The sequence below is a fragment of the Bufo gargarizans genome, chromosome 4 (genome assembly GCF_014858855.1).
Source record: "Bufo gargarizans isolate SCDJY-AF-19 chromosome 4, ASM1485885v1, whole genome shotgun sequence".
Lineage (NCBI taxonomy): Eukaryota > Metazoa > Chordata > Amphibia > Anura > Bufonidae > Bufo > Bufo gargarizans.
Genome location: NC_058083.1, coordinates 441469378 through 441480516, shown reverse-complemented (window position 1 = coordinate 441480516; position 11139 = coordinate 441469378). Strand labels below are relative to the sequence as shown.

At 45.3% G+C, this 11139-nt stretch overlaps 1 protein-coding gene across 1 annotated transcript in view; it reads right to left on the bottom strand.

Annotated features, from left to right (window-relative positions):
• Nucleotides 1–4964: 4964 nt before the first annotated feature.
• SCAF8 (SR-related CTD associated factor 8) overlaps nucleotides 4965–11139 on the bottom strand; it is a 208983-nt gene continuing 202808 nt past the window's right edge. The window contains exon 24 of the transcript XR_006388664.1: nucleotides 4965–7059. The gene's annotated coding sequence lies outside the window, so the exon portion shown is untranslated. The remainder of the gene's footprint in view (nucleotides 7060–11139) is intronic.

Genomic DNA, 11139 nt, shown 5'->3' with positions numbered 1-11139 from the left:
GGTTCTTTTCGTCGGTTGGATCCAGCAGAGGAGCAGGCTACACAGTGAGTACACCAACACTACACTTTTAGCCCCAGATCACCCCCCTGAACCCCAATTAACCCTTTGATCACCCCTTTGTCAATCACTAGTGAAAGGAAAAAAGTGATCAGTGTAAACTGTCACTTTTTTTTCTCACTGGTATTGACTGTTAGGTTTTAGGTATAGTTTAGGCCCCTTGGTTAGGTAGTTAGCGATCAGTTAGCGCCCAGCCCACCGCACTGCAGTCCGTTATTCGCTGATTAGCGTATCGCTAATCAGCATTTGTACTTTTATAGTATCTGGAAGTGATCAAAACTGATCACGGTCAGATCTATAATTGTATTAGTGTCACTTTAGTTCGCCCTCCACCCAAAACGCAGTGTTTGCCCGATCAGGCCTGATCGGTCGCCCACACGTACGTTCACCCACGCCCGCCCCACCGCAGTGACAAAAAAAAATTTTTTTTTGATCACTGCACAATCACTTTACACACACTGCGGCGATAAAAAAAAATCAGTTTTGATATTTTTTATCAACCGCAGCGGCCTCCGGTACTTCGCTAGCCTCCCCTTTGTAAGACAGGCTTGCTTTTTTTTTTCTTGGGTAGTCTCAGGGAATACCCCTAAATTTAGTTGCCCAAAATGTCAAACAGGGGGTATTCCTCTGAAGAGGCCTACAGGCTTCTGACCCAGTCGGATGAGGAGTGGGAACCCTCATCTGATGAATCCAGCGGGTCAGAATACGAACCTGTAGAAAGCAGTGGCTCTCTGACCCAAAGTTCGGACGAGGAGGCTGAGGTCCCTGATACCACCAGGCGTACCCGGCCCCGTGTCGCTAGACCACAGGTTGCGCAGGATCCGCTTCAAGAGCAGCAGAGTGGGGCTGGTGCTGTCGGATTACGTGGTGAGGCATACACCAGCAGCGCAGCCCTCCCTGGACCTAGTACCAGCACTGCCGTACAACCTGGTGAAGTAGCGAGTACCAGAAGGGCAGTTGAAGCTGGTACGGTGGCACGTGCAGTAGTGACCCCGTCGCAGCCACCGCAAAGACGTGCCCGTAGAGCCCCTAGAATCCCAGAGGTGCTGGCAAACCCTGATTGGCAGTCCCCAACTTCAGCCGCACCTGTAGTTTTCCCTTTCACTGCCCAGTCTGGAGTTTGGGTTGAGACAGCTCAGATCGGTTCGGCCCTGGGATTTTTTGAGCTGTTCTTGACTGCGGAGCTCTTAGACATAGTTGTGGCCGAAACAAACAGGTATGCCACACAATTTATCACCGCTAACCCGGGAAGCTTTTATGCCCAGCCTTTCTGGTGGAAACCAGTCCAAGTTTCCGAAATTAAAACTTTTCTGGGCCTCCTCCTCAACATGGGCCTGACAAAAAAGCATGAATTGCGGTCATATTGGTCCACGAACCCGATTCATCACATGCCCATGTTTTCTGCTGCTATGTCCAGGGCACGTTTTGAGGCCATCCTGCGTTTCCTGCACTTTAGTGACAACACCGCCTCCCGTCCCAGAGGCCACCCTGCTTTTGACCGGCTCCACAAAATTCGGCCCCTCATAGACCATTTCAACCTGAAATTTGCAGATTTGTACACCCCAGAGCAAAACATCTGCGTAGACGAGTCCCTGATACATTTTACCGGGCGCCTTGGCTTCAAACAATACATCCCAAGCAAGCGCGCCCGGTATGGGGTCAAATTGTATAAGCTCTGTGAAAGGGCCACAGGCTATACCCACAAATTTCGGATCTATGAGGGAAAAGATCAGACCCTGGAGCCGGTCGGTTGCCCTGACTACCTGGGGAGCAGTGGGAAGACAGTTTGGGACTTGGTGTCACCCTTATTCGGCAAGGGGTACCATCTTTATGTGGACAATTTTTACACAAGTGTGGCCCTCTTTAGGCTTTTGTTTCTAGAACGGATTGGCGCCTGTGGTACCGCGCGAACTAGTCGCGCGAGCTTCCCCCAACGGCTCGTTACCACCCGTCTTGCAAGGGGGCAGAGGGCCGCACTGTGTAACGAAGAACTGCTCGCGGTGAAATGGAGAGACAAGCGTGACGTTTACATGTTCTCCTCCATTCATGCAGACAGGACAATACAAATTGAGCGAGCAACCCGTGTCATTGAAAAGCCCCTCTCAGTCCACGACTATAATTTGCTCATGGGAGGGGTGGACTTCAATGATCAGATGTTGTCTCCGTATTTAGTTTCCCGCAGAACCAGACGCTGGTATAAGAAGGTGTCTGTATATTTAATTCAATTGGCTCTGTATAATAGTTTTGTTCTCTACAGTAAGGCTGGGAGAACTGGATCCTTCCTCAAATTTCAGGAAGAGATCATCGAGAACCTCCTGTACGCAGGAGGTTCCGTGGCCCCATCCACCAGTGTAGTTAGCCGTCTACACGAGCGACATTTCCCCAATGTCGTTCCTGGTACCTCAACCCAACCGTCACCCCGAAAAAGATGTCGTGTCTGTAGCAGGAGTGGAATAAGGCGTGACACCCGCTATTTCTGTCCTAACTGTCCTGACCACCCTGCCCTATGCTTTGGAGAGTGTTTCCGGAAGTACCACTCACAGGTACACTATTAGCATAGGGATCATCTCACCAGGACAGGCACAAAGGGCTATTAGGGCCCATTCACTCACACAGCTGCTGCAAACGTCTCCTTTCACATGGGACAAAGTGCATAACGCACTTCGCCACATCTTTGGGCGATTTGCGCTTTGCACGTTGACCCATGGGGAAGGAGAGGTTTGTTCTATAAAGGTAAAAAAAAAAAAAAAAACACCAGTAAGCAAAAAGGTTAATGTTCAGTTAAAAAAGTTAAAGTTTATATGTTCTGTTGCAAAGTTAATAAAATTATTGCGTTGCGGCCTGGTTTTTTCTTTTTTGTTTTTTTGTTTTTTTACCTTCCAGGTGGACCAACCGATCGATTAGCTGCAGCACTGATGTGCATTCTGACAGAAGCATTGCGCTGCTGTCAGATTACACGCAAGTCGGTGTATGCGGCGCTGCAAGACGAGATTTTCTCCTCTGCAGTAACAGATACGTTTGCCGAGGCATACGAGCTGAGGAGGAGGCGGCGTTCCTATGCTTTGGCAAACACTTTGTATATATATAAAAATAAAAAAAAATCCCGGCAATGATTTATTCATCCACATCGATTGATGTGAATGGAGAAATCTGGTTTGCCAGGGCATACGAGCTAAGTGGGTATGGATGTAGGGCGGAGCTCCTATGTCCTGGCAGACGCCTTTCCCCTCCATTTTTTTTTTTTTGGGCAGAGATTTTTTCATCCACATTGATCGATGCGAATGAAGAAATCTGTGCCGTTCATTTTTTTCTTTCAGCCCAGAGGCTGAACGGAAAAAAAAATCTCATTACCTGTATGCTCAATATAAGGAGAATAGCAGAAACTCCTAATGCTGGCCATACATGTAATGATTGCGGAGACCCTCAAATGCCAGGGCAGTACAAACACCCCACAACTGACCCCATTTTGGAAAGAAGACACCCCAAGGTAATTGCTGAGGGGCATATTGAGTTCATGAAAGATTTAAATTTTTGTCCTAAGTTAGCGGAAAGTGAGACTTTGTGAGAAAAAAAAAAAAAATAATCAATTTCCGCTAACTTATGCGAAAAAAAAAAAATTTCTATGAACTTGCCAGGCCCCTCATTAAATACCTTGGGGTGTCTTCTTTCCAAAGTGGGGTCACATGTGGGGTATTTATACTGCCCTGGCTTTTTAGGGGCCCTAAAGCGTGAGAAGAAGTCTGGGATCCAAATGTCTAAAAATGCCCTCCTAAAAGGAATTTGGGCACCTTTGCGCATCTAGGCTGCAAAAAAGTGTCACACATCTGGTATCGCCGTACTCAGGAGAAGTTGGGGAATGTGTTTTGGGGTGTCATTTTACATATACCCATGCTGGGTGAGATAAACATCTTGATCAAATGCCAACTTTGTATAACAAAATGGGAAAAGTTGTCTTTTGCCAAGATATTTCTCTCACCCAGCATGGGTATATGTAAAATGACACCCCAAAACACATTCCCCAACTTCTCCTGAGTACGGCGATACCAGATGTGTGACACTTTTTTGCTGCCAAGGTGGGCAAAGGGGCACATATTCCAAAGTGCACCTTTCGGATTTCACCGGTCATTTTTTACACATTTTGATTGCAAAGTTCTTCTCACACATTTGGGCCCCTAAATTGCCAGGGCAGTATAACTACCCCACAAGTGACCCCATTTTGGAAAGAAGACACCCCAAGGTATTTTGTGAGGGGCATGGTGAGTTCCTAGAATTTTTTATTTTTTGTCGCAAGTTAGTGGAATATGAGACTTTGTAAGAAAAAAAAAAAAATCATCATCATTTTCCGCTAACTTGTGACAAAAAATAAAAAGTTCTATGAACTCACTATGCCCATCAGCGAATACCTTAGGGTGTCTACTTTCCAAAATGGGGTCATTTGTGGGGTTTTTCTACTGTTTGGGCATTGTAGAACCTCAGGAATCATGACAGGTGCTCAGAAAATCAGAGCTGTTTCAAAAAGCGGAAATTCACATTTTTGTACCATAGTGTGTAAACGCTATAACTTTTACCCAAACCATTTTTTTTTGCCCAAACATTTTGTTTTTATCAAAGACATGTAGAACAATAAATTTGGCGAAAAATTTATATATGGATGTTGTTTTTTTTGCAAAATTTTACAGCTGAAAGTGAAAAATTTCATTTTTTTGCAATAAAATCGTTACATTTTGATTAATAACAAAAAAAGTAAAAATGTCAGCAGCAATAAAATACCACCAAATGAAAGCTCTATTAGTGAGAAGAAAAGGAGGTAAAATTCATTTGGGTGGTAAGTTGCATGACCGAGCGATAAACGGTGAAAGGAGTGTAGTGGGTTTCAGCTAGCGGGGCTGAAGTGGTTAAGGAGCGGACTGCCTCTACTGATGTGACGATAGCCAAATTGAAGGCTCAGGTTGCTGTAAGCTCCCAGATAATGACTGGCATGCAACAGGTCATCACCAATTTGGTGCCGGCCCTTTCTTTTTCCATAAAGTCAGGGCCGGAATCTAAAATTGTGCCCTGTCTAGGGCAAAAATGAGGGAGAGTAGTCTGTGACAGGCCAAATCACTAAGCCTGTCCAGACTAACAGAGATTTTTCCCTGACTTTTGGAAAAAGAAATATCGTGAAAATTGCCTCCCTGAGGATGGAACAATTCAGGGAGCGCGGTTGCAGTGTGGACGGACCTAAGCCATGCCGAGCAAACATCGGATGCTTTGCATGTGGTGGCTTGGATCATATAGCGAAGCACTGCAAAACAGGTAAGGAAAAAACACGAAGGATAGAAAGCCAGGTCAGGTGCTTCAGGTGTGGGAACAAGGGACACATTGCAAAGAATTGCCCTTGTGCAAGTAATTGCAATGTGTCCGATAGTGTTGGCCAGGTAACAAATCGTGCAGTGGGGTCTAGTCAGATTGGCCATAAAGGGGTTACCTCTCAGCGACACATGCCTCACCAGGTGCTGAGGGGTCAGAATAGCCAATCTAGGCTGGGCAACATTTGAAACCCCTGTGCTATTTGTTACACCGTTTGTTCCCCGTGTATGTCTATGTTGTGTGTTTGTTACCTGTTTCTATGTTACAAATAGATCCACATTTTTAGAGGTGTTCGGGTGGAAGAACCTGTCCGGATCCATCTCCTGGTTCTGGTCATCGTTATCCACATGGAACTATGCACCGGAGGGTTTAGAGACTGGTTAACCAACTGAACCAAAACCAGATGGCACCTTACAAACTCAACCAGCGGAGGCTCAGGACTTAATCTCACCAAAGTCCTGAAGCCTAAGATCCAAGGGACATGTCAGTTCGTGTGGGGGTTCAGGATGCAAACTCAAATTATCCAGAGACCCCATGAAATGGATATTGAACGGGTTCATATGAGGTTTTGGGAGGTACATCCTATGCCTTCCTGAGACCTCATAGTATCGTGTCATAAATGTCCTCGGGTTTAGGTGGGTTGGGGGAGGGGAACTGTGTAAATAGGATGTATTTTGTGTGAATGGGGACAAGAGTAGGGCACAATAGGGACAGGCCCCCTCTGTTTGCCATTTGCCAACTTGAACCCATTCTGAGGATTGACACATATCTCTTATTTTAAAGTGTTTGGTGACCATTGAAGTCTCTGCCCCCCCTATGTCGTGAAAGTACCATCCCAGCACGTAATCTCCTTCATCACCTGTTGGGATTTTCTATGTTTATAATTATTTTCATTCTCAGACACCATCTTAGGGCATGCCCACCCTGTAGGATATAGGCTAACATCTATGTGACAGTCCCTTCCGTTGATAATTATCATTCTACTAATCAAGGATTTACCATTCTTATCCTTTCGATTAAGGGCATTCTGTGGTTTATACCCCCAGTCTTCTCCTGTATTCCATACTACTGACCCCCAGTATGCGCATCTATTACCTCAATAAGGGTCAGTAATACAGATATAAGCCTGGCAATTCTTATAGTGGTTGCCGCATCTCGTGGAAGGACTGCACTTCATTATGCTGCATAAACAGAAGGAGTAAGTTGCAACTTGAGTACTGGAAAAATTGTACCAGAAGGTAGTGATTCCACCTTTCTGAGTTATAGCAACTTCAGCTTTTTTTATCCTCCGGCAGAGTCATTAGGATCGTCACTAATCCCACAGTCCAAGTGGACCATCTGTGCCATCTTCCAGAATTGAGGGAGTGCATCCTGGTGGAGGTCAGAGCTGTCTGCTCCCATTAGTAGCTTACTTTGTCCTTTTTCAAGGTCAGGACTGTCTGTCCCCGTTATTACCTCCTTATGGGGTGCCTCCTTTACCAGTTTCACTCTGGTGGCATGGATCCAAGTAGGTGCTTCTTCCGTGAGTACTGCTGTGCGGGTCACGGCTACCACTGTAGTCAGTGCTCCGTAGGTGAAGTCTCCTGCAAATTTTCCTTTCTTTAATTTCTTTATCAGCACGATATCTCCCACTTGGAATGGGTGAGTTGGTTCCTGTGGAAGACAAGGAGACTTACAAGCATATTTTTCCTCAATTTCACTTAGGGTTTTAATCAATCTGGTTACATATTCTTCTCTAATGAGGTCGAGGTCCCCTTCCTGTACTACCAGAGGGTTCTTTGCCCATGGTGTGGGAAAAGGTCTCCCCATAAGTATCTCAAAATGGTTATAACCGTAGCTTTTTATTAGGGGTTATCCTGATTTCAGGTAAGACTATTGGCAGTATATCTTTCCATTTCTCAAATGTGCCCCCTGTTGCCTTTCTCAATTTACTTTTAGGGTTCTGTTCATGCGTTCCACAATGCCGTAGCTTTGTGGGTGGTATGAGATATGAAATTTTCATTCAATATTAAGGAGTCCTGTCAGCTCCTTGTTTACCTTTGAGGTGAAAGCTGGCCCTTGGTCAGATTAAATTACCAATGGACAGCCCCACCTTGGAATAATGTCATGTGTCAGTATCCTTGCTACTGTTTTGGCATCTTCTGATCTTGTAGGGTAGACCTCTGGCCATCTTGAGAACATGTCAACTATGACAAAGGTGTATTCTTGTTTACCTTTCTGTGTAAAAGGAGTGGTGGGGTAATCAAGGTGTTGATGTGGGACTTTGACATTGGTGTTTGGGTTGTTCCTCAAACATGTGATATACCTTCCCACATAATCTGACACTAACTGTTTAATGCCTGTAATATAGAAATTCTGTGCTAGCAGCATGTGTGTTGTTTGAATGCTGTTGTGTCCTACTCCATGAAAATGTGCAATGAACAGAGGGGAGCTGTGCTGTGGTATGCATGGTTCCCCCTCTTTGCAGATTAATCCTGTCCTAGGATTCTTCTGCAAGATTGGATAACACCAATCGGCCATTTCATCGTCAGTAGCTGAGGATTGGAGATCCCCAAGCATCTGAGTTAACTCAAGTTAAGGAGGTACTTATTTCACCATTTGCAATGTGGCCGGGGCAATTGCAGTGGACAATTGCAATCTGTGAGGGCAATCTTATGGCTTCTAAAAGTTGTATGACAAGTTGTGAATGTGAGATGTGCTTACCATCAGCTACAATGAATCCTCTCCTTTGCCAAATGACCCCATGGTCCCAGACAAATCCATGTGCGTACCTGCTGTCAGTGTAAATGGTGACTGGCTTGCCTTCATGTAGTATGCATGCTCTTGTGAGTGCAATTAATTCTGCTGCTTGTGCAGATTGGTATGTGATGGGTCTGGCTTCCAGGACAACATCAGGTAGCATAACAATAGCATATCCTGCATGATAAGTGTTGCCATTTGGTCTGCTGCAGGATCCATCAACAAAAACATCAGGATCCCCTTCTACTGGTACAGATTGTAAATCAGAGCAGGGTGATGTCTCATGTTGTATGGCGTGTATACAATCATGTGCTTCTGTCAAGTGATCCTCAGGTCCTTTAAGTCCTAATAGGGCATTCAAGATAGGTGCTGGACCTGAGGTGTGTGTTGCGTATTTGATTTAGAGGGAGGGATTGCTGAGGAGTAGAATCTCATATCCAGATAGTCTTTGTGCGGACATGTGCTGTGTGTGTATGCCTTTGAGAAGGCCTACTACATCATGTGTGGTGTACAGGATAGTCTCATGTCCCATTGTGAGTGGCGTTGCAAGCTCAACCATCATAGCACAGGCTACAAGAGATCTCAGACAGGCCGGCATTCCTTGGACTGATGCCGGAACCACCTTTGAGAAAAAGGCACAAGGACGTAACTTGCCTCCGTGATATTGTGTCAGCACACCCGCCATGGTTTTACAATTTTGTCAAGCATATACGTGGAATGTGAGTTTGTAGTCAGGGAGGCCCAAACCTGGACTTGTCATTAAAGAACATTTCAAATAAGCAAATGCATTAAACATTTCCTCAGACCACCTGATGAGATCTGGCATGTCTGCCAGAGTGGCTTGTCTCATTACATTGTCATAGTAGGAGCAATCAGGAATCCATTGTCTGCAGTAGTTTATCATACCAAGGAAAGATAACATTTCTTTCTTGGTGTGCGCGGTGACCAGGCCTGCAACAGACTGGACTCTTTCTGATTCTCCTTTCTCCCTTTGTGAGAACAAAGCCCAAGTATTCAACTTGCTTTTTACACCATTGCATTTTCTTGCATGACACTTTATGTCCACATTCAGACAACCATTTCAACAAAGATAAACCATGTGTTACATTGGCCTCCTCAGACTACACAAGAACGAATCATCAACGCATTGCAAGAGTACAGAACCCTGGAGGGGGTGCCATGGTTTTAAACTGGCTTGGAGGACAATGCTGTACACTACAGGTGAATCAGCATATCCCTGGGGCATCATGCACCAGGAGAGTTGACGACCCTCAAAGGAAAACGCAAAAAGGGGTCTGGTCTGCTTGTCAACCGGGATAGAGAAGAAAGCATTTTTCAGGTCTATCTCGCTGAAACAGACAGCATCTGCTGGAATGATTGAGAGCAGTTGTGTCACATCAGGTACAATGGGCGCAATAGGGATGATGAGACTATTAATTTCCCTTAAGTCTTGTTCAAATCTTACCTTACCATCGGCCTTTGTCACCGGATTGATGGGTGTACTGTATGGTGAGACAGTGTCCTCTAGGACTCCGATCCGTAGGAATTCCTGTATCATGGGTCTTAACCCTTCGATTTTCTCTTTCGATAGTGGGTATTGTTTTTGGTACACAGTGGTTGCATCTGCTCTGAGTGTGGCCCTATATGGAGTACAGTCAATGAATCCTGTGTCATAGTCTCCGGATGACCACGGGTTAGGGTCAATGTCCTCCAATTCTTGTGACTCAAATGTGGTGAGTGTAGGAAAAAATAATGATGATGATGAGGGTTTGGCAATAAGTATTAGACCTGATCGCATATCCAGTCCTCCCAGAGATGCAAAAACCTTGAGTTTCAACTTGCAGAACAAATCTCTACCTAAGAGGTTTACTGGACACTCAGGGATGATGCTAAAAGTGTGGTCAGTGATGTAATCTCTGTCTATGGTTTCAAGTGTCAGTTTTGTATGTTTTTGTAAGAACCCCATTGATTCCCATGGAAGGATCGGACTTTCTTAAAGGACCTTTGTAAAAATCCCTACACAGGACACTGGATGTGGCTCCGCTATCTACCATGAAACCTAACTTTCTCCCCGATACTGTTAAGAGAATGACAGATGAGCCTTTCCAATGTTTTTTGACCTGTGTGAAAGTGGGGGTACAGTCCTCTGGGCAGCCTCAGTGTTGACCCTGCTGGTTCCAGTCAATGGAAAACCTTGGGTTCTGGCTATCCCGTACCTGGGGCTGAGTGCCAGGGTTTGAGTTGCGCTGTTGTCTGGGCAACGGGCATTGCCTCACCCAGTGTCCCTTTTTACCACATTTAAAACAGTGGCAGATGGTGGCTGCTGCTGCTCAGTGGTTTGATTTGGGCTGTAAGGTTTCTGCTGAGACTGGGGTGGACCTCTGTTACCTTGACCTTGATAGCCTCTGTTCCTGTTCCCCCATACCCTCTTGTTTCTGTTGCCGGCATACCCATGAGTAGTTATAGATTTCTTTACCTCGAAACAGCCTGCTGCCTCTTTCTCATATAAATGCTTTTCAAAATCCGCAACGTCATCAGAAGTCCAGGAGGATACGTTCTGTTTCACGGTAGCATCAAACTAGGCAATAGGTTGTTTACAAAGGTTGAGATAACCAAACTATCCTGGTTAGTCACTGTGAGACCTGCTTAGTGTTTCCAGCAGTCTATAAACTGTTTCCAGAAGTCAGTAACTGACTCATTGTTCTTTTGTTTGCATGCTACAGCATGTTTGCATGCTAGTAGCATCGGGAGTTGTCTGAATGAGGCTAATGCTGGGTATTTTAACCCAATCCCACCCTGAGTGCATCCCCATTATACCATCCACTATCAGCTTCATATCCTCCCGTGTGTAATTTCTCCCTTTACATGCCCTTTTCAGATAGGCGATAGTACCTAATGGTGCTGTAGTGGGTTTAGGACAATGTTTGATAATCCTATTGATGTCCTCTATTTCTATGGGTTTCTTCATTAACTGATCTCCTATTGTCATAAAGG